The sequence below is a fragment of the Peromyscus eremicus genome, chromosome 8b (genome assembly GCF_949786415.1).
Source record: "Peromyscus eremicus chromosome 8b, PerEre_H2_v1, whole genome shotgun sequence".
Lineage (NCBI taxonomy): Eukaryota > Metazoa > Chordata > Mammalia > Rodentia > Cricetidae > Peromyscus > Peromyscus eremicus.
In genome coordinates, this window is record NC_081424.1 from 21,186,244 (window position 1) to 21,206,867 (window position 20,624).

Here is a 20,624-nt window from a genome sequence, read left to right on the forward strand (position 1 = left end):
AAGACTCAAACCAAACATAGGCTCATGAAGCATTGGAAGGTTTTGATTTTCACCCCACCTATTTCTTCATGGTTAGTCTTGAAGAATTTTCTGCATAATGTCTTCAACTCAACAGGGAGGGATATGGTGGTAAACTACAAGAATCTTCCTCCCAGAATGTTCATGGAACTGAAAAGCATGAGGAATTTCTTTCAGCCTCTCTGCCTTTGTATTACTCATGTTCTGAACTTGTAAAGATTAAATTCCACTTTGTTCTTATGGTTTGTTTTCTGGGTTTTGTATTGCTTACTCGGGCTGCCAGACTTCAAGTCCTAGGATATGTTTCTTTTAATGTGTAGTAGTTAGAGAAACCCTCCCATTCTAATATCAGTCACTTTTGAGTCCCATAACAGTAATATTTTTCAGGATATATTCAGATGGATGGCTTAAAATATCTGATTGTGCTATTATATTTTATGTCCAGAGATTACTTACTGCTTTGCTCTGTAAAATAACATTAAATTGGAAGAAAGTCCATTATACCATAGGAAAAAGAAGACATACACATTGCCATTTAAATAAAGAAATTATTTAAAACATTAGTGCTTATTATGAAATGGATCAGTTATAAAAATTGTACTAAGTATAAAGGTATGTACATAAATTATATAAGTTTTTATAAAAATAAAATTAAGCAAATTAATGTGTAATTTTAGAAGTCAATATGATGATTATATTTAAAAAGCTGTGCTAGGGAGAGTTGTGGGAAATGAAGCTTAATAATATTTGTAAATGTAGATAACTGGATAATTAATAAACCTATTTGTAAATGTAGATAACTGGATAATTAATAAACCTCTAAATGTAATATTTTATATACAGTTGTGATAATAGTCATGACCATTTTTCTATAAATGCGGTTTTGGGGTTTCTCTTGCTGTGACTGACACAAACAGAGATGAGTGTGACATCACTTGGGAATGATCTTATGGGACTTTGCCCTGCATTTAGTCTGTCATTGGCCGAATGCCCCTTTGTATCATATGGCTGTAAAAGTAACACATATACGAATAAAACTGTAAAAAAAAAAAAAGCTGAAAACCAAAGCATTGAGAGAACATACATATTCATGGTTATACATTATATGACATAGTAAATTATTTTTACTAAATTTTTAGAAATTTGGGACTGGTGATATGACTCAGTGGATGGGGGCCTTTTTTTGACAAGCCTGATGACCTGACGTTAGGTCCCTGAAACCCACAGTGGAAAGAGAATGGACTTCTATAAATTGCCCAAGGCCCTCCAGTGGTACAAAATAGTGTGCCTATGCTCCTCTCTTCCCCCCAAAATAAATCAGTGTGAAAAACATTAGGAATTCAGGATTCCAACATTTTATATTTGCATTTGTCTTTATTAAAGCAATATTGTTACATTTTTTCTATATGTTCTGTGTTATCTAACTACTCAGGTTCTGTTTTTAATATATTCCTTCCTTCCTTGAATACATGTATTCAGTTTTTCTTGGCTTTGTTATGCCCTGTGAGTTTAAACAATTATCAAATAATATAAGTATTTAATGATGTTACCATTTCTCTAATAGTTGCTAGAGTTCTAGCCCATTGCTTCATACATTTTAGCACACTGCTCTCTTCCCCCTTCTCTCTTCTTTCTCCTCTCCTTTTTTGCCCCCCTGCCTTGTGCCTTCTTTCCTGCCCAACTGCTTACCCAGCTACATTGCTCTCTATCACCATCTGTCTTTCTTTTTTCTTTCTGGATCAGGAGCTCCAGCTCCTCAGGCTGGCCTTGAACTGAGTGCTAGACCTGAACCAACTGACCAGCATGTTTACAGATATTAGCATCATAATTTCAGGTTTGAAGTTTTCCAAAAGTTCAGCAGCTTATTTATTTATATACGTGTGTTTGTGTGTGTGTGTGTGTGTGTGTGTGTGTGTGTGTGTGTGTGTTTTCTCTTTGATCTGAGAAGATTCAGTCTTTTGAAAAATCATTACTTAACAGTGAGCTACAGTATGATGCTGTATATAGAAATAACTATATTAAATTTATTGTATAAATGTTTTGAGATTTTTCATTCATCATCAGATTCAATGGATTTTCATGAATTCAGTATATTTTATTGTTGTACATGGTCCGGTTCATGTGTTTGGTTTAAATGTATAATGATAATATATCTCATATGCTTTACTGCTTAGTTAATAGGTAAACAAAAAATTTAATTTCTTTAAATGGTTGGTTGATATATTTTTAACTTATATGTGTGTATATGTATATATACTACATATATGAATAGAGCCACCTAGATGTATAAACACATCTTATGAAGCACTTTAGTTAACGAGTATTAATCCAGTATATGAATATATACCAAGACTATTTAATTCATTAGGATGATAGATACTTGGGGACTTTTTAAATGTTTGAGCTATTACTACTCAGTGCTTATACATATTACACGGCATTTCAGCATCTTACATTTCTTTGAACCAAATATCTAGGTGCTCAAACCTGCTTAATACATTTACATTACACTTATTCGTCTCACAAAACAACCAGTGTTCTTCAAAGGAACCGTGCCCCTTCATGCTTTTACTGAACATGTACATATGGGATCTCCCTGGTTCTATGCACTTTTCAACAATTTGACTTGATATTATCAATCATCTTGTTTTATTCACACAAAGTGCACAGACTTTTTAATTTCCTCTTTCCAGATTATAGTCTTTTGAAATGCTTACTAGTCATTTACATATTAAACATCCATCTTAGTTCTCTGGCCATGGTTACTGGATTATTTGTGGTATTATTGCCCATTAATAATATTTCTTAATAAATCTTGGGCCTGGGTGTATTTTGGTACATGTCTACCACAAGAAAAGTCCCAGTTTCAATCTCTAGCATCACAATCAAAGAAGACACTACATAAAAATCCTCTCACTATTGTATTTCACAAATATTTCTCTCAGTGGTGTTTGTTGTTTTATTTTGTTAATGGTGATGAGTTTGCTGAGTAGCATTGAAAACTTTTAATGAATTCAATTTATGTTCTTATTTTATAGATGATTTTTATATTTCAATATATAAAATGTGCCTAGTCTCAAGAATGAAAGGTATTGTCTATGTCTTCTTCTAGATTTTTTTTTTCAAATTTCACTGTACATGGATCTATACCACTCATCTTTACTGAATGAGATATGCATGTCTAGAGGTATATGGACTGAGTCTATTTATTGTGTGTTATATTTATGGAGCTTCTCAGATGCACTTGATGAAAATATTTGTCTGTGAATGAGTGTGTTATGTGTATTTATGTATGTGTGGTGTATGACAATATGTGTATATTATGCTTAGGTCCTGTCACACACAAAGAGAGGCCAGAGAAGGACAACAGGTGTTTTCCTCCATGGCTTTTCACCTTATTTTTTTAGGGTTTCTCACTGATCCTTCAGCCCATGGTTTCCTCTGGCTGCCTGTCCAGCAATCTCCTGTGATCTACCTGTCTCTAGCTACAACACGAGGGTTATAATCACTGATGGCTGTAACCATGTGGGCATTAAGGTTTGAACTCAGTTCCTTCTTGCTTTCACAAACACTTTTGCCCACGGAGTCCTCTCTAAACTTAAATCTCTGTTTGTCATTGGAATATCTCAGCAGTGATGCTCCATAAGTGTTTTTCTTTCTGCAGTTTCTATTTTGTTCTGCTGGCTTATTCACCTAACTTTTCAGAATGATGTCACCATGTGAAATAACAGTCTCACTGTCTTCCTCCAGAAAGTCCTATAATAGGTTTTAAGATGAGAATATTAATACTCTAATTGCATTTTTACCATTTCTGACATTTTTATAAAGCATTTAGACTCAATTTGATATCTAAATATCAAAAACAACACTAAAATATGGTACATGTACTCAATACAACCTTCTTAGTTTCTCTCAGTAATCATTTTACTTTCATTATAGTATTCACATGATTATTTTGCCAAATACGTATTTAAGAATTACATTTTTTTATTTAATTTTTATGTTTTAATGAATTAATTTTACTTGCAGGCTGCAGTTTTCCCTCTTCCCTCTCCCCCAGTTCCCTCCCCCTACGTCCCTTCTGACCCCACCAACCCACTTCTCTTTGGTTTCTGTTCAGAAAGAAGCAGGCCTCCCATGGGTATCAATAAAGCATTGCATATAAATTTGCTATTAGAATAATCATCTCACCTTGTATTTAGGTTTGGCAAGACAATTCAGTATGAGGAACAGGTTCCCGAGAGCCAAGCATTAGGGGCAGCCCATGCTCCCATTGTTAGGAGTCCCACAAGTAGACCAAGCTACACAACTATTAGATATATGTGGAGGGTCAAGGTCTGTCCCATGCAGACTCCCTGGTTGTTGGTTCAGACTCTGTGAGTTCCTATGAGCCAGGTTAGTTGTTTCTGTGGGTTTTATTGCAATTACAAACATTTCTAAAAAAATTGATTTAGACATGCGTGAATGTAGCAAAGTGTATGCATTTGAAGTTGATAATTCAATTAGTTTTAAAATCATATATCCATATAAATATTCATAATACAATCCTTTTCCATTCTATTCAAAACATCTAAATGATTTTTTTGAAGTCAGTTCCCACACCTATATCAGGTAAACTGGGATGTGACCTCTATGATTGTGGATTGCTTTTAATTGGTCTAGGAACTGATAATATAAACATTCTTTTATATATGTATATACATGTATATATTTTATGTATTCATAATGCCAGTATTTTGCAATTTTAATATGAAATTTTAAGTCATATTCAAAATGACATAGAGTAAATAAATAAGCCTAATGGGCTATTTTTACAAAGGTTAAATAAATGTATATCTGAAATTAGCCTTCTCTCTGAATGCTATCTATCCAATTTGCTTTTATCTTTAAAAAGCAAATAATTCTACTGAGTATAGAAATGGTGTGCCTTTCTTTGCCCAAATCTTCAAGTCTGAAAATTTTTCCCTTTAAAGAAAAGTTTCTTTTATTTTTAATGACTTAAGAGTTCATTTAGACATGAGTTCATAGTGTTCATTTAAAACGATAGGGAATTTGAGACAGGATATATAGTCGTCCATTAGTTCAGCCTCATTTTTTAGAGAAGCATGGAATGGGAACATAAAGTGAAGAACGACTATTCAGAGAAGAGTCTAGGAAGGATATGGGCAGTAAGTTTCCATTTTAATGATGGCTTGCGTTTCCTGTACCCTTGATTTTGCTTTTTTAATTATTTCTTTTAGTTTTTGAGATTATAATCAAACCATTTCTTCCTTTCCTTTCCTTTCCTTTCTCCAAACCTCCCTCATTGGCTCTTTTTCAAATTCATAGCCTCTTCCAAATTAATTGTTGTTAAATATGTATATGTATATAATTCATATTTACATAAAAATGTACAGATAATGTTCCTTGTATGCATATGTTCAGTGATTCTTTGGTATTAGATAAATAATTGATGTGCTCCTTCCTATGGAAATCTATTTCTTCTACTTTCAAATTCCTTAGTTGTTCATGTAGATCTCATTCCATTTCTCTGTCATTGGGCGATCCCTGGTAGCGAAGGGCAAGGGTGGAAGGAAAGAGAGCTTGGGGGAGTGGGAGATCCCAGCTGGATCAACAACAGAGGGGGAGAACAAGGAATAGGAGACCATGGTGGATGAGGACCACATGAGAATAGGAAGAAGCAGGGTGCTAGAGATGCCCACAGAAATCCACAAGGATACCCCCACAACAGATTGCTGGCAATGGTCGAGAGACAGCCCGAACTGACCTACTCTGGTGATGGAATGGCCAAACACCCTAATTGTCGTGCTAGAAACCTCATCCAACTACTGAGGGATCTGGATGCAGAAATCCATGGCTAGGCCCCGGGTGGATCTCTGGGAGTCCAATTAGCAAGAATGAGGAGGGTTGAGGAGGGTTTATATGAGCAAGAATTGTTGAGACCAAGGTTGGATAAAGCACAGGGACAAATAGCCAAATGAATGGAAACACATGAACTATGAACCAATGGCTGAGGGGTCACCAACTGGATCAGACCCTCTAAATGGGTGAGACAATTGATTGGCTTGATCTGTTTGGGAGGCATCCAGGCAGTGGGACCGGGTCCTGTGCTCATTGCATGAGTTGGCTGTTTGAAACCTGGGGCCTATGCAGGATCGCTTGGCTCGGCCTGGGAGGAGGGGACTGGACCTACTTGGACTGAGTCTACCAGGTTGATCTCAGGTGGTGGGGGAGGCTTTCCCCTGGAGGAGGTGGGAATGGGGGGTGGTCTGGGGGGAAGGTGAGGGGGACGGGAGGAGGGAGAACAAGGGAATCCGTGGCTGATATGTAGAACTGAATTGTATTGCAAAATAAAAATTAAAAAATTAAAAAAAATTCCTTAGTTGTTATTTGTGTAGGGTTCAAGCCCTCTGGGCTTTCCCTGCTTCCATTCATGTTAATGTGTCTATTGTCCATGTCCTGCTCATGTTTAGGTAAACATGTTGGTGATATTTTATGGATACAGTTCCAGACATTACTAGGAGACAAATCTCACAGCAAGCTCCCTGATCCTCTGGATCTCAAAGTCTTTCAGCTACCCTTTGGCAATGTTCCCTGAGTCCTAGGTGAATGAGTTGTTTTGTAGATGTATGGGCTGGGACTGGGCTCCAGAACTCCACATTTTAGTGAGTTGTAGCTTTCTGTAACTGTTTTTTGCGTGCTTCCAAGAGAAGTTTCACTGAAGAAGGTTCAGAACTGTACTTACCTTGTTATAAGGACAAGTATTTTGAATGTAGTTAGGGACTATTAAACCGGTTTAGTGAGGTGGGAGTTGTAAGTTCTCCCCCAAGATCCTTGATTTCAGTATTCTAGGTAGCTGGCTAGAGTTCCAGTACCAGGTTTGACTTCTCTCTTCTTAATTCCAGTTGGAGAGGTGTTGGTTGCCACTAAGGTATGTGTCATCATTGCACCATTAGGGTTATTGTGCCACGTTGGAATTGTTGTGGTTCATAGATGTCATATCTTGGTAGGACTGTTGGTTACTTGCCTCCTATACAAGCCTGAATGGCATCTTCTAGTAGTAAGAAAGCTAGTCCTTAGGGAGGAAGAATTCAGGTAAGTTCCAACTCAGGGTCTCTGGGCCCTGCTTCTAAAATGCAAGATATCTTCAACTATAGGGACTTACTTCCACCTTTGAAGGACAACCAAGGACAATAGCAGTAGCTTGTAATGTTTTGGGAGTCTCTTGTACAACCCTGACAAACTACTCAAAAGAGGGATTCTCATGCTGGATATTGGGTTTTTGTACAATTGTCAATGGCTCTTGGAAGGTTCATCATCAGCACAGTTGGAAACTTTTCTTTAACTATATATGTATAGTGATACACCAACTTATGTCCATTATGGGTATTTTTGGTAGACAGTAAAATTCCCCATGGCTTTTTCTGACATCTTTACTGTTATTTTATGCTCCACCATCCTTCTTATGTATTTATCTCCCTCCCCATAATTAGAGCACCATCATTTTTTCTCATTTTTCTGATATGAAATTGACTTAGGCATCACTATCCTAGCTTCATTTCTTTACAACGGTAGTTTCTTAGAGAAAGGGTCTCATGTAGTTCAGGCTGCCCTCAATACGTACACACTGAAGGATGGATCTTGGAAATAGGAAACTTCTAATCCTTATGCTGCCAGTTCTGGAGTAACAAGACTACAAGGGTGTTCTGCTCATGGTTTCCCACAATTTGGGAGCTGAAATGAAGGGCTTCGTGCAGTCTAGGCAAGCAGTCCAGCAACTGAGCTATCCTTTTGTGGCCTGCATTCAAAGTGAAAGCATCACAGTGTTTGCACGTAAGAGGTAAAGACTTCTTCCCTGCAGCCTGCATAGCACCCTATGCAGATGGCAGTTTGTAAGCTAGCCATCAAAGAGAAAGTTTTCTGATCCATTCAAGGTTGATTTCTCTGTCTTCTCCATTCAAAGTGAATAGTGTCTTTAGCAATAAAGTCTTACCATCTAGTGGTCATGGGCAATCAATAGAAGTAGCGATAGTCTATGTTGATTTGAGGGCTGATGGGACCTTCCTGTCCAAAAATTTATAGGGTGGTATCCAGTGCCTAGCATTGACAATTTCATTTGATGACCAATGTCTTCAGAGAGCATAACTGTCCATCTATACAGGTATAGTTATTCAAACTTCCTATAATGATAACATGTATTGTATTTTTTACTATCTTACAAACCATTAAGTTTCTATATGACTTCTTTATGAACTTTAGTTTTTGTTAGACTATCCCTTACATTCTCCTCTACCTAATCCTTCCACCTAAACTTAAACTTTTACCCCTGAGTATATTGCTCACCTTCTTTCATGTCAGCTGTGCTTTACTATCCCTGGTAATTGAATTTTTCTTTGGGCCAGAAGATCGTAGGTTTCCATATAGCTTTTACATGCACATTCACTTTGGTTAAGCCTTCCACTAACACCTCAATTTCCCATTTCCAGGCTCCTCCATGCTTGACACAATCTACCAACTCCATTCTCTACTTTCACTGTTGATGTATGCTGAAGGAGAGAGAGTCACTCTCTTTGGAGAGTTGTTGCTACAGGTGAGTTGCTCATGTTGAGTTGCTCATGTCCTAGTGTGTGGTCACACACCCCATACACATATGGTAAGCACTAATTGTCCCCAAGAGGTTATTAATAACAAAACATTTAAAAAAACTAAATAGATGTTGTGAAGCTGGGAGGAATGTAATGTGGGACAGTCAGAGGAATGGGAGTGAGTTAGTAGTGGATGAATATGATCAATGTATGTTGTATAAATGCATGGAACTTTCAAGGACTAAAATTGTATCATTAAAGAGAGAATTGGGGAGGTCTTGCATCTACATGCCACCAGAGTGGTGTTTCTCACAGATATAAGCAATGCCATGGAGCTGTCCTTGATTTGGCACTGACACAAAAATGAAGTTTGGCTCTGAACATAGAAAAATACGAGTCATTTTGTCATCTCATGAAGTCCCCAAGAACGGAGATTTATCACTGAAGTATTATATTTCTAGATGTCAGGAACCTGGGTACTTAGGTTAAGGCAATAAATACCTAATAATTTCAAATATTCCAAGGTGCATAAAGCACTGGAAGAGCAGCTTAAGCATAAGAGAAATTAATTCCCCCTCCCCTTGAGTTCATTTAGTATGTCCTTGAAATCATTTATAAGAAAATAATGAGGAATTTCCTACAGTCAGAGGTATTTCTTATACTTTGGAAAAAATCTTATGAAATGTTTTCCACAAATAAAAGTAGGTAAAGAAAATAAAGATGCATTTATACATTAATTATTGAATGTTAAGGCATTACAACAGAGGTGGAGAGGTAAGATTTATATCTCTATGACAGAAGATTTCTTAATTCCTTCCAATGCATGTGGTCCAGACAGCAAGAAGACAGCCTTTTATGAATGAAGAAATGAGTCTTTACTAGATGCTCAGCCTGCTGCTTTTTTGATTTTAGAATTTTCAGTCTCCCACAGAGTGAGAAAGACATTTCTAAGGCTTAAAATGATATTTCAGTTCTAACAAACCCCATGGACTACAATATCTTCATGCTCCAGAGTCATGTAGTTGCACAGTCAATAAGAGGGAAAGGGGACTAATCTGAATAAATCAATATAACAGACTAGATATATATTTTCAGGGTTGATTCAGCATGGAAAGGTGAGGTACATACTTTGCTGGTATAGTTCTTCTCCCTCGCCTACTTGTTCTAAATTGAAGCACACTCTTAGATTTTAAGAATAGAGCAGATTTTATAAATATTTTCCATGAATGTGAATCTCAAAGCTTGATGCCATTCCATTTTCAAATGGTTGATTTAAATAATATTACTTATATCAAAAATAGGATTGTAGTTAAGAATCTTATTTTTCAGGGCTAATTGAATGGGTCAGCTGGTAAACTAACAGGTGCAAAAACAGGAGGAGCTGAGTATAGATCTCCAGATGCCACATAAAAATCCGGAATTATTTAAGATGCTCAGAACCTGATGCACAGCAGCAGAGAAGAATGGCAGAAAGGCCAATATCTCTGAGACTCATTAGCTAGTCTGTCTAATTGAATCAACAAACTTCACATTTTATTAGAGATCATGTCTCACAAGTAAAGGGAGAGAGCAATCAAGGAAAGACATATGACTTACACTTCTGGTGTCCATATGTGAAATCATATATGTGCTCACACCCATACTAATGAGCATGTATACCATCTACACAGCACCTCCATATTAACAAGACATATATCATGCATTTTTCATAAACTGAATCATATTTTACTATTAAATGTGACATTAAACAATTTGATGCTCTTTAAAATAGAGAGGCTTGTATTAGTGATTTTAGAGATCTTTTCTATTTAAGCATAAAAAACTCTTTAAAAGCAATTTAATCCATTAATCGTTAAAAATTCTTAAATGTGGAAAATATGCACTTAAAAAGACTACAGGAATATACTTGCTAAATATTCTCAAGAATTATTTTCAATAATTTTTCAAGTGGCATATTAAAGAAAATAACAGAATCTACAAACATGATGATTTAAGAATTAATGTGCCACAATAAAAGAACAGCAAACTTGAAATTTCAACTGCTTGTTGACTAAGGAAGATCAGAAGTTCAGTGCCCTCCTGGAATACAGAGTGACTTCTATGCAAACCTTGGCAACTTCAGAAGAAACTGTCTCAAAAAAAGAAAAGAAAGGGAAGGAAGGAAGGAAGGAAGGAAGGAAGGAAGGAAGGAAGGAAGGAAGGAAGGAAGGAAGGAAGGAAAGAGAAAACAAAAAGAAAAAGAAAAAAATATTGGCTGGGGCTCATCGCGTTCAGAGAGTGCTTGCCTAACATGCACAAGGCCCTATATCCAATATCTAGTTCTGAGAATAAAAGTACATCACTATTCATAAGACTTAAGCAGCCTAAAAATCCAACAGTAGACAAATTACTAGAGAAAACATACTCTATGTACACAATGGAGTTTTAAACAGACAGAAAGAGTAATGAAACTATATTCTTTGCAGAAAACACATGCAACTTGTGATGCTAATCCAATGAGCCATACTCAGAAAGAAAAGTATCAATATCACAGTTTTTTCTCACTAGAGAATTCTAGTCTCTCTCTCTCTCTCTCTCTCTCTCTCTCTCTCTCTCTCTCTCTCTCTCTCTCTCTCTAGGAAAGGGGGTTTGGAGACATAATATCATTAAAATATGTGATACACATTTTTAAGAAGCCCATGACCCTAAACAGTGGCGTATTTTCAGGGTTCTCTAAAGGAACATGACTGAGAGAAATGAATGTATATTTATACGCTAGAGTGGCTTACAGGCTGTAGGGTAGCTAGAGGCTGGGGAGCCAAGGCACATTACGTTGGTTCACATGCATTGCCATCATTAGCAGAGTGCTGATCAGGTCGAGCATGTAAAGAATCTGCTGCAGAATCAGGAAGGCATGACCTGTATGGGTTAAAGGAAAGAGCACCACAAACTCTATTATGGCCGGATTTACGTACTTAAAAATACTGTGTGTGTTCAAGGACATAGACAAGCGGTGACCTGAACCTTTAATCCCAGTACCAACCATAGAGACCTGGAGGTCTTTATAGACAGGCAGTGATGAGGAAATCATGTGGTTGGGTTTAAAGCCAATGAGAAGGTAGAACAGAAAGTCAATAAAAAGACAAGTCACACAGGAGAAGCTTGCTCTCTCAGGGGAAAAGATGGCACAGACTAGTAAGCCAAAGGTAGTCTTGGGCTTCACTAGTGCTCTGATCTCTTAGGCTTTAACTCTGAAAAAAATACTGTCTTTCTACATTCGAACTCTCTTAAACTTAAAAGTGTGTGTGTGTGTGTGTCTGTCTGTCTGTCTGTCTGTCTGTCTGTGTCTGTGCGTGACTATGTGTATCTCTGTGTGTCTGTGTGTGAATCCTTGTATCATGACATTGGATGTCAGAGGACAACTTTGGGAAGTCAGTTTTCATTTCCCACCTTTCCATGGACTCTGGAGTTAATCAGGATTGAGTGGTCAGCAATTCACTGACTTATCTGGTATACGTATCAAACACACTGGAATAGTCATAACATACAGGCATTAGATGCAGCACAAATAATTTGCCTTCTTGATTTCAGAGGGAAAAAAATCCAAAAGCTAAAATCTGATTTTAGCTCTGTATCTTAATGATATAAATTAATTAATCCTAATTTAAAGATCATACAGGTATGATCTGAAAGAGCTACCACACTTACAAATAGCTTAACAGCATGCCAGAAAAACAGTACCATAACATTTAAATAAATTGAGAATATTCAACACCCCAAAATGTAAAATTCACCTGTCTATCACCTACTAAGACATTCAGGTGTGAGAGAAGTGGAGAAATTCATCCCATAATGAGAAGTAAAACCAGTCAATCATAGCATATACATAGCTGAAAATGGTTTTATAACATTTTATAGGTTAAACAAGCTAGAAGAAGTGTGGGAGACCAAAATTGAAACAAAGCTAACAAAATATGCCAGAAATCTACATGCAAAAAATAGACATCGATAGACTTAATAAAAATTAACACAAGTCAGACGAGTCATAAACATAAATGCAAAGTGCAAAAACTACAGTTCCTGAGAGGAAGAGATCGAGCTAACTTTAGGCTTACCAATGGTATTTTAGTATGAACGAAATAATTCACGAAAGAAAAAACAGTAAATTGTATTTCATTAAAATTTTAAATGCTTTAGGTCTGTGAAATAGAATAGAAAAAAAATAAAGATATGAGTCACAAGTTTGACCTATGGCCTCACATCCATAAAAACACACATGTGCATATACATCTACATTTAAGTTTACCAACACTCAGATGAAGTATACACACACTGGAAGAAAATATTTGTCAAAATAAACATGATGGAGTATGAACTAAGAAATATAATGAAGCAACTCAACAATAGATGTCAGGAGTTCAACAAACCTATTCAAGAAATATATAGAAAACTTCCTAATGCCTGTCACAATGTGATTATGGAAACCCAGAGATTAAACATATGTTAAAATGGGGGAAACTCCAGGGCAACATCTCTAATAAACACAAACGCATAAATTTTCAGTGAAATACTAGCAGAATTCTACCACAAATAAGTCCAAGAGCCCCACATGCCTCTTTATTTCTCTAGCTTTTGCCAGTAGCAATACATTATATGAATTTTTTCACAATACAAAAATTTGTCTTTGTATATTGCTATTAACTAGCTTATATATTTCACTCACTTCTCATTTTGAAATTATTGAAATCTAAATTCATCATTATGTATGAGAATATTTCCATATAATTTTATCTATCTGTAGTTTTGCTTATTCCATGTATTGTCTAATATTCTTTATATAGCCTCCCATGTTGTACCAATAATCTCAAAAGGTCTAACACGTGTTCCTCTTCATCTCTACACATCATACAGGGGCCACTATATGATACCCCATGTGGTGTACACAGGAGGACATTATTTGTCAGAATCTCACTGTTCAGCTTGGTTTTAATTCATCATTCATCATTTACCAAGAGAGACAGGGAATCTTTGGTTCCATTTTCACTAAAGGGAGCATTAATCTCCATGCTTAGAAACTGGTATTGGATAAACTGATAATGGGAAGGAAAAAGTTATCACCATCAGTTAGATACTCTGTCCACAAACTCTCCAGATGATCCTAGGCAATTGGTCCACTCACCACCAGAACATGAGGTCAGAAGATCCTTCATCTTCATCCACATGAAAACATGTCTGTGGGGACTCTCTGAGTCATTCCCAGCTTGCCGGTTATGAAGCTGTACTTACCAACCTTAATCTTTACTTTCATTTGCTTTTCCCCCCACTATCCACAGTTCAGTGCAATGCCGCACTACAGAGTTAACAGAAAACACGACACATTCTAGATGTACTTTTCATGCCATCTTTCTGCTGATGAAGTGAATTTATTGCCAAAGATGGCTATCATACCTTCATTCTCTCCCAGTGTGCCCCTTTTCACATTCTCTCTACCACTGCTGTAGTTCAGGCTCTCAGGGCTTTACATCAGAAAGACATCATTTGCTTTTTAATTGTTCTTTCTGTTTCCACAAAGACCCAATATATCTTTTATATTCCACTATGCTACAAAATTAAAGTTAAAAAGTCTATAGCACATGAACATAATCTCTTGATTAAATGCCAGTCATTATGTTCACCATGGCTATTGGACATCTAACATTCCTTAAGATTATATTCATGACTCCTTATAATTTTACAATGGCATCTGTCCAGTTTTTTTCTTTTATGTTCCTGTTGGGAGTTGAGGCTTCTGGTTTGCTCCTACGAAGCTACCAGATTGTCACTGAATCCTGAACATTTTTTTTTCAGTCCTGTCATGACCTTAAATTATGCAGTTCTTGGTTTTACTCTAACACCGATTTTTGTCTTCAATCACAGACTTCTTCCTACATTCCATTGAAAATTCTCTCATCTCAGAAGTAACCCACTGTCCTCATGATATAGTGTTTCACAAAATACCAGATACTCATGAAGAAGCATCACACACAGTGTATTGTCTACCTTAGTCACTGTACTCAAAGACACTGGGAATGAGAACTGTGACTGCCTACTATGCTGAATACTCTAATTTTCATAAACACCCATGGAACCAATAGTATATTATACATTTCAAATAAAATCCTTAAGATCTGTGTTTAGATGTTATCTGAATATATTTTTCTCTACAGCTTTAATTTTATGAGTGTTAAAATTGATGATGCACGCCTTTAATCCCAGCACTTGTGAGGCAGAGGCAGGAAGATCTCTGAGTTCAAGGCCAGCCTGGCCTACAGAGTGAGTTCCAGGACAACCAAGGCTATATAGAGAAACCATGTCTCAAAAATACAAAAACAAACAAAGAAAAAAGATTATCAGAGTATTATCCATGAAGTTACGGTTTGAGGTTGAATTGTCTTCACAAAAGAAATGTGTTGATCCCTAGTTAATTTAGTCTATCAGAACATGAACAGATTCTGAAATAGCATCATTACAGTCAGATTGTTTCATTGAAGATTATGCTGTACTATAATAAGTTAACTTCTGAGTCCACTGAAGGAAGTGTGTGACCACATGAGAAATGGCCCCGAGGAAAATGTGTGGACATAGAAGAGGCTCCTCGCAGTGGGAGCTAAGACTGAAATGCTGTATCTAAACACCAAGAAATTAACAAAGGTATATAGAAAAAAATTAAAACTGGAAGAGTAATAGGGGAAATTCTTTTCATAGCTTTCAGAGGAACACATTGACTGATGCCTGAGGTTTAGACTTGTAGAATTATTCATGTAATTAGTATCAAGGTCCCTAATAACATGTTTCTAATAATTTTGCTTATAACCTAATAACAGTAATGTAATGTTTTTAAAAAGGGAAATAAATTTAATGTATATATAGTTTTGCATACATTTTTATAAAATTCTTACTGCAACAAAGTTTTGTAGACATCAGGCTTCTATTTTTAAATTAATTTTTAATTATGTTTTTTTTCAAAGCTGAGGACCAAACCCAGGGCTCTACCACTGAGCTAAATCCCCAAACCCTAAATTAATTTTTAAACAATTTTATTTTTATATAAAATAATTCTGTAAGAACAAGTAATTTTTAAATCATTAATTTATTCCTTTAATAGTGCTACTTCTTTTGTGTAGGAAACCTGTTTCTGGTTCTGGCTATAAATAATAATGTAGTGTAAATTCCACAATTCAATTTTATGTTTATAATGGATCTCGTGATGGTATATGTAAAAATTGTGCTGAACTAGGTACTAGACTGTTAGATATTCAAATCTCTAACCTCAGAAATATCTCAAATGTGTTGAGATAAAAGGATTTGAAGATACTGTCAGGTGAGGACATGATTTAAATATATTAAGTGATGCTATAGTAGCCAGTTAATTATGGAATTATGTGTAAGGTGACCCTTTGGTCAATACATGTGGTATTTTATTTCCTTCCTGTTGTTAGTAATTTTGATTGAAGTGGGTTGAGAACAGAAAGAAATAACAACAACAAGCTTATAGCTAATGTAACTGAGTAAAGTTCTGCTACCAATTTTTTTTTTTTACTATGGCTCATCATGTTAAGCAATAAATGCTTATCTTCCCTTTACAAGCTTAAGCCTGAGTGCATATGCATAACGATGTAGGAGCTACAGAGCAAAATAAGATATAAAAACCTTAATAAAAATTCTTTAATGTATGAGAAGATCCTGGAAGGACTAAAGTGATGATCCTAGAAATTTCCAAAGAATTCCCTAGCTCCTTCAATCACTACCACTTATGTTTCTAAAACCCTAAGTCGATGTTTCTCTACTACAGAACACTGTCTTTATCCATGGTACTTCTCTGCCTAACTCCCTATTTACTTGCCCTCTGATTTGACTACAGATTCCCTGCATGCTTCATGACTGTACATAGTCAATATTCATCTTTGTCTTTTCTCTCTTCTCAGCTTATAGAAAAGCTAATATGCTTTTGGTGATTCTAATGCTAGTGAACAAAAACATGAATGAGAGAATTAATGAATTGCTGGACAAAACCACACTAACCAGCCGAGGAGAACATCTACAGTTAAATTAGCATTGTTCAGCTGAAAATGTTGGAGAAAATGATATACTAAAAGAATGATGATATAACAATTAGCCAAATTCCATTAGGCCATGACAAAGCTTGACCTGAAAAAACGTTGCTCTATTTAGTCTGTGTGAGACTTTTGAACAATCAAACACTTGTTCCTAAATGTATCATCTCTAATCTTTGACTCAATATGAATACTATGGAGAGTAATAACACATTTAAGGTTTTGATCTTTGTCATTCCGGGGTGACATTTTTCTAAATATGTTCAATGATTCTTAAAGAGAAAAATACATTGAATTTATTTCCTTTGATTTTTCACATGGACCTTCTGCTCATTATTACTGAGCCATCTATTAAGCATTGAATGCACTTACTTAGTTACACAGTAAATTTGTGCCTTTAGATTATTTATATGAGAATATGGAGACAGTGTTATACTGAATAATATGGACTGGTAGCTATTGTGATTTTAATGCAAATAGAATTTTGTGAACTCTTATCTTAGTTTTATAAACTTAGCTAGAATGCAAGAAATTATTTTAAAAACCATATAATACCTGTAAAGTCTCAATGTGCAGAGTCTTTACAAAAATTAGAAAAGTAGAGAAACTAATATTAGCTTTTACTTCTAAATGCCTCTTCCACTGTGACAGAAAATCCATTTGAGTGTGATTAAACCAAAAGAACTACACAATCTTGCAAAATAAGTTATTGAATCTCTGAGATAAAAAAATCTAATGAGACTATACATATAATTAACTAATGACAGAAGTTTATAAATGAGATTCCAGTTCATCATTCCCTAAGCAACAAAAAATGCACAGAGTTGAAACATGATACAAAAATATTGAATATTGATATTCTTAACATATATACACACACGCATATCTAAAATGCACAAAATGTCTCTGACATGCAATCTTTATTCAGTTTTGCTGTTTACTTGATTTTTTTTAAACTGAAGACCAACATGCAGGTAAAAAAAAAAGACTGAAATTGAAAGATATTTCTTAGTAATGCACAGAAATTAGTCAAATCCTGTTAGGACATGTAAGCACTTAGCCTGAAAAAAGAAGGTCACTTATTGTTAGAGAGAGATGAAGCCTCTCTCAATACCATTTCTCCTGTTCCCCAACAATTTGACCATAGATAAAAGGGAGCTTCTTGTGTATGGTGTTGAGCTTTTGTTAGACAGTCTATGGCTCTTTATTGTAAGTATTCTGAGCCCTGAGGGGACAATTTCACTTAAACTGTGTATGTATACACATATATGTATTATATTTAAAAGTATGTAGATAGATAATAATATGATTCCTTCTGACTTTTTCAGAAAACTTTAATTTATTTTAACTTCCTTCCTCATTTAAACCCATTTCCCATTTCCCCTTTCAAATTGTTTTGTACTTTGCTATTTCCCTGTGTGTTGCCCCGCTAAAATGAATATGTTGCATCCTACAGTTCCATGTATGAGACAGGACAGTTCATTAGAAAACTAAAAACATCTTTTAAATGCTGCTGCCCATATCTTTGTTGATGGAAAGATCCAGATTCTTTGGGGTATAATAGAAAATCAAATCCTCTTCTGTCATTAAAAAAAAAAAGTCAAAGGATTATTTCAAACTCATTCAAGTGCAAGGTTCTTTAATAGCCATAAAGCAATTACTGCTTTATGAAAAAAATCTCAGACCTACAGATACTGACTCATGACTACTTTAGAGGAAAACAATTTTAAATACATGCAAGGTAGAGAGAACTCTTCATATGAGGAGTAACTAACAACTACCAAAGGGACAAAAGAAAAACAAAAAAGGAACTAATGAGGATAGTAAAGAAAAAAGGAAGTCAGGAAAGAAGGAACAAAGGAATGAATGAAGGAATGAAGAAAGGAAGAAATTCAGTTAACAAGCTATGGATACTGCATAGGAAATAGAAATAACCAAAAGTGAGTAATGTAAGTGTACCCAGTTGGGGGTTATACATTTTGTAAAATAATTTATGTAGTAAAAATATAAAAGGTATATAATGGATTTTTACTTTTTCAATAGATTCTGAATCAATTCTAATGTCATCTGAGATGCATCAGTTTTCAACCCATCATGACATTAGTTAATACAGGGACCTAAATTATAATTATCAAAGAGTCTATTTTATTTTGAAACTATTATATAATGTGCCCATATGAATTTCCAGATGCATATGCATGTGATTATGTTTCCAACTCAGAGGAAGACATCATTTGTCCTGTTCTATTGCTCTCTCCCTTATGCCCTTGAGATGGGGTCTCTCGCTGAACTCAAAGCTTTCCATTTCATCTAGGTCTTTGGCCAGTGGTTTTCTAGGATCTACTTATGTCTGTTCCTTAAACTCTGTAGAGAGTCCATCACGCTTCTTTATCATTTCAAGAGAATAAATGTGTTGTGGCCACACAAGTTCTTCTGGGAATGGAGTGCATTCCCGCACTCTGCATCACTTTATTTGCTGTACTTTTCCTTTGTATTCTTCCAATTTTAGAAGCTTTGGAAGAATTATTCTTTTTAGAGCTGGTCCTGTGTACATTCCCACTCAGCCTCATATCCCACCATGGAGGGCCCTATACTAGTTCCCACAGTGTGACCAAGGAGCATCAATGCCACTTGAAAACTAATTAAACATGTAGTTGAGATCTACTCCAGACATGCAAGAACAGAAGCTGCAAGAAAGCTTGGACTCAATGAGATTTCCAGTTATCCCACTGAATGTGACATACAGGACTTGGAGTCAAAAATAAACTCTGAAGGAAGGATCAGAGCAAGTGGCTACAGCTGTGCTCTCAGATTTACCTTCATATTTTATTTTCACACCTGATCTTGAGGCATCAGAGGAAAAGTTTAGAAAACAGTTATTTATATTAAGATCTTAGTGTTGATGATAATAATACCTAATCTTTATACAACAGAGTTTGAATGTTGAAGCTTGTAATCCAAGAAGAGAGTGTGCCTGAGGAAATAGGGCAAATGCAGATTTCATTTACTAGTATAATCCTCTGCATATTTTACGTGTGTGTATAATACATGCATCTAGACACACAGCTCACACTGGGTAATCTGATTGGCAGGGAGAAGCTGAACACTCGGGTGTCAACTGCCAACTGCCTTTCTTCCACCGACGAAGTTTAATGTGGTAAGTAGAAGCTGTACTTTTTAGGCTCTGTGTTAGGTTGTCAACTATTCTGAGTGTCTAGGATGATTTCTGAAAACAAAAGTTCAAACACACATCTGCGCACGCGCGTGCGCACCCACACATAAAAGCTTCATAACAACAACATAAGTAGAATGTTTCCCTGTTATTTTTTAATGGAATTCTTATTATGGGAAAAATGAGTCTAGTACTTGTGGGAGACCAGCTCCCACATTTATTTACCCCATGGACTCTTGAGAAGTGAGGGAGAAGAGATTTAGATAGAAATACAGAGGAGAGAGACAGACAGAAACAAAGGATAGCCTCAGGAGGGCCTGGGTCAAAATCCACCAGCCCCTTCTCTTTCTACTAAAGGGCTTTTAAAAGAATGCCAAGGGGTGGAACAAAAGATCCCCCCCCAGCACAGCCAAGTGAGGAACATTCCAAACACCTGGTGACCAGGCACATGGGCAAGCCATCCCTGATACAGCCCTGCTAGGTAAAGCAAGCTCAGATCTCACTAGAAAACCTTTGTGGGCTCCCACAAGTACTCATCAAATAATGCTCTTTAACAGGAACAGAAAAGTTGACATTTTATTTGCTTATAACTGTATATTATAATAGCAGTTTTATTGTCATTCCCCACAATTTGAATTCATTTTTAAAACTAACATAGAAAATATTGGATTTCATTAGGGTCTTTTCATTCACATACAGTGTCGAACTTTGTTCTTATCCCAACCGTTCATCCATAGGCCATTCTCTAGCATCACTCTTAGGTTGTTGATCTCCTTC

The 20,624-nt window shown here is 35.9% G+C and overlaps 1 long non-coding RNA gene across 1 annotated transcript; it reads left to right on the top strand.

The window, feature by feature from the left end:
* The first annotated feature begins 7,040 nt into the window (after positions 1-7,040).
* On the top strand, positions 7,041-19,832 carry LOC131918479 (uncharacterized). The gene is made up of 3 exons (XR_009380991.1): positions 7,041-7,113; positions 8,505-8,608; positions 19,768-19,832. It is a non-coding gene; the product is annotated as an uncharacterized LOC131918479 (long non-coding RNA).
* The last annotated feature ends 792 nt before the right edge of the window (positions 19,833-20,624 follow it).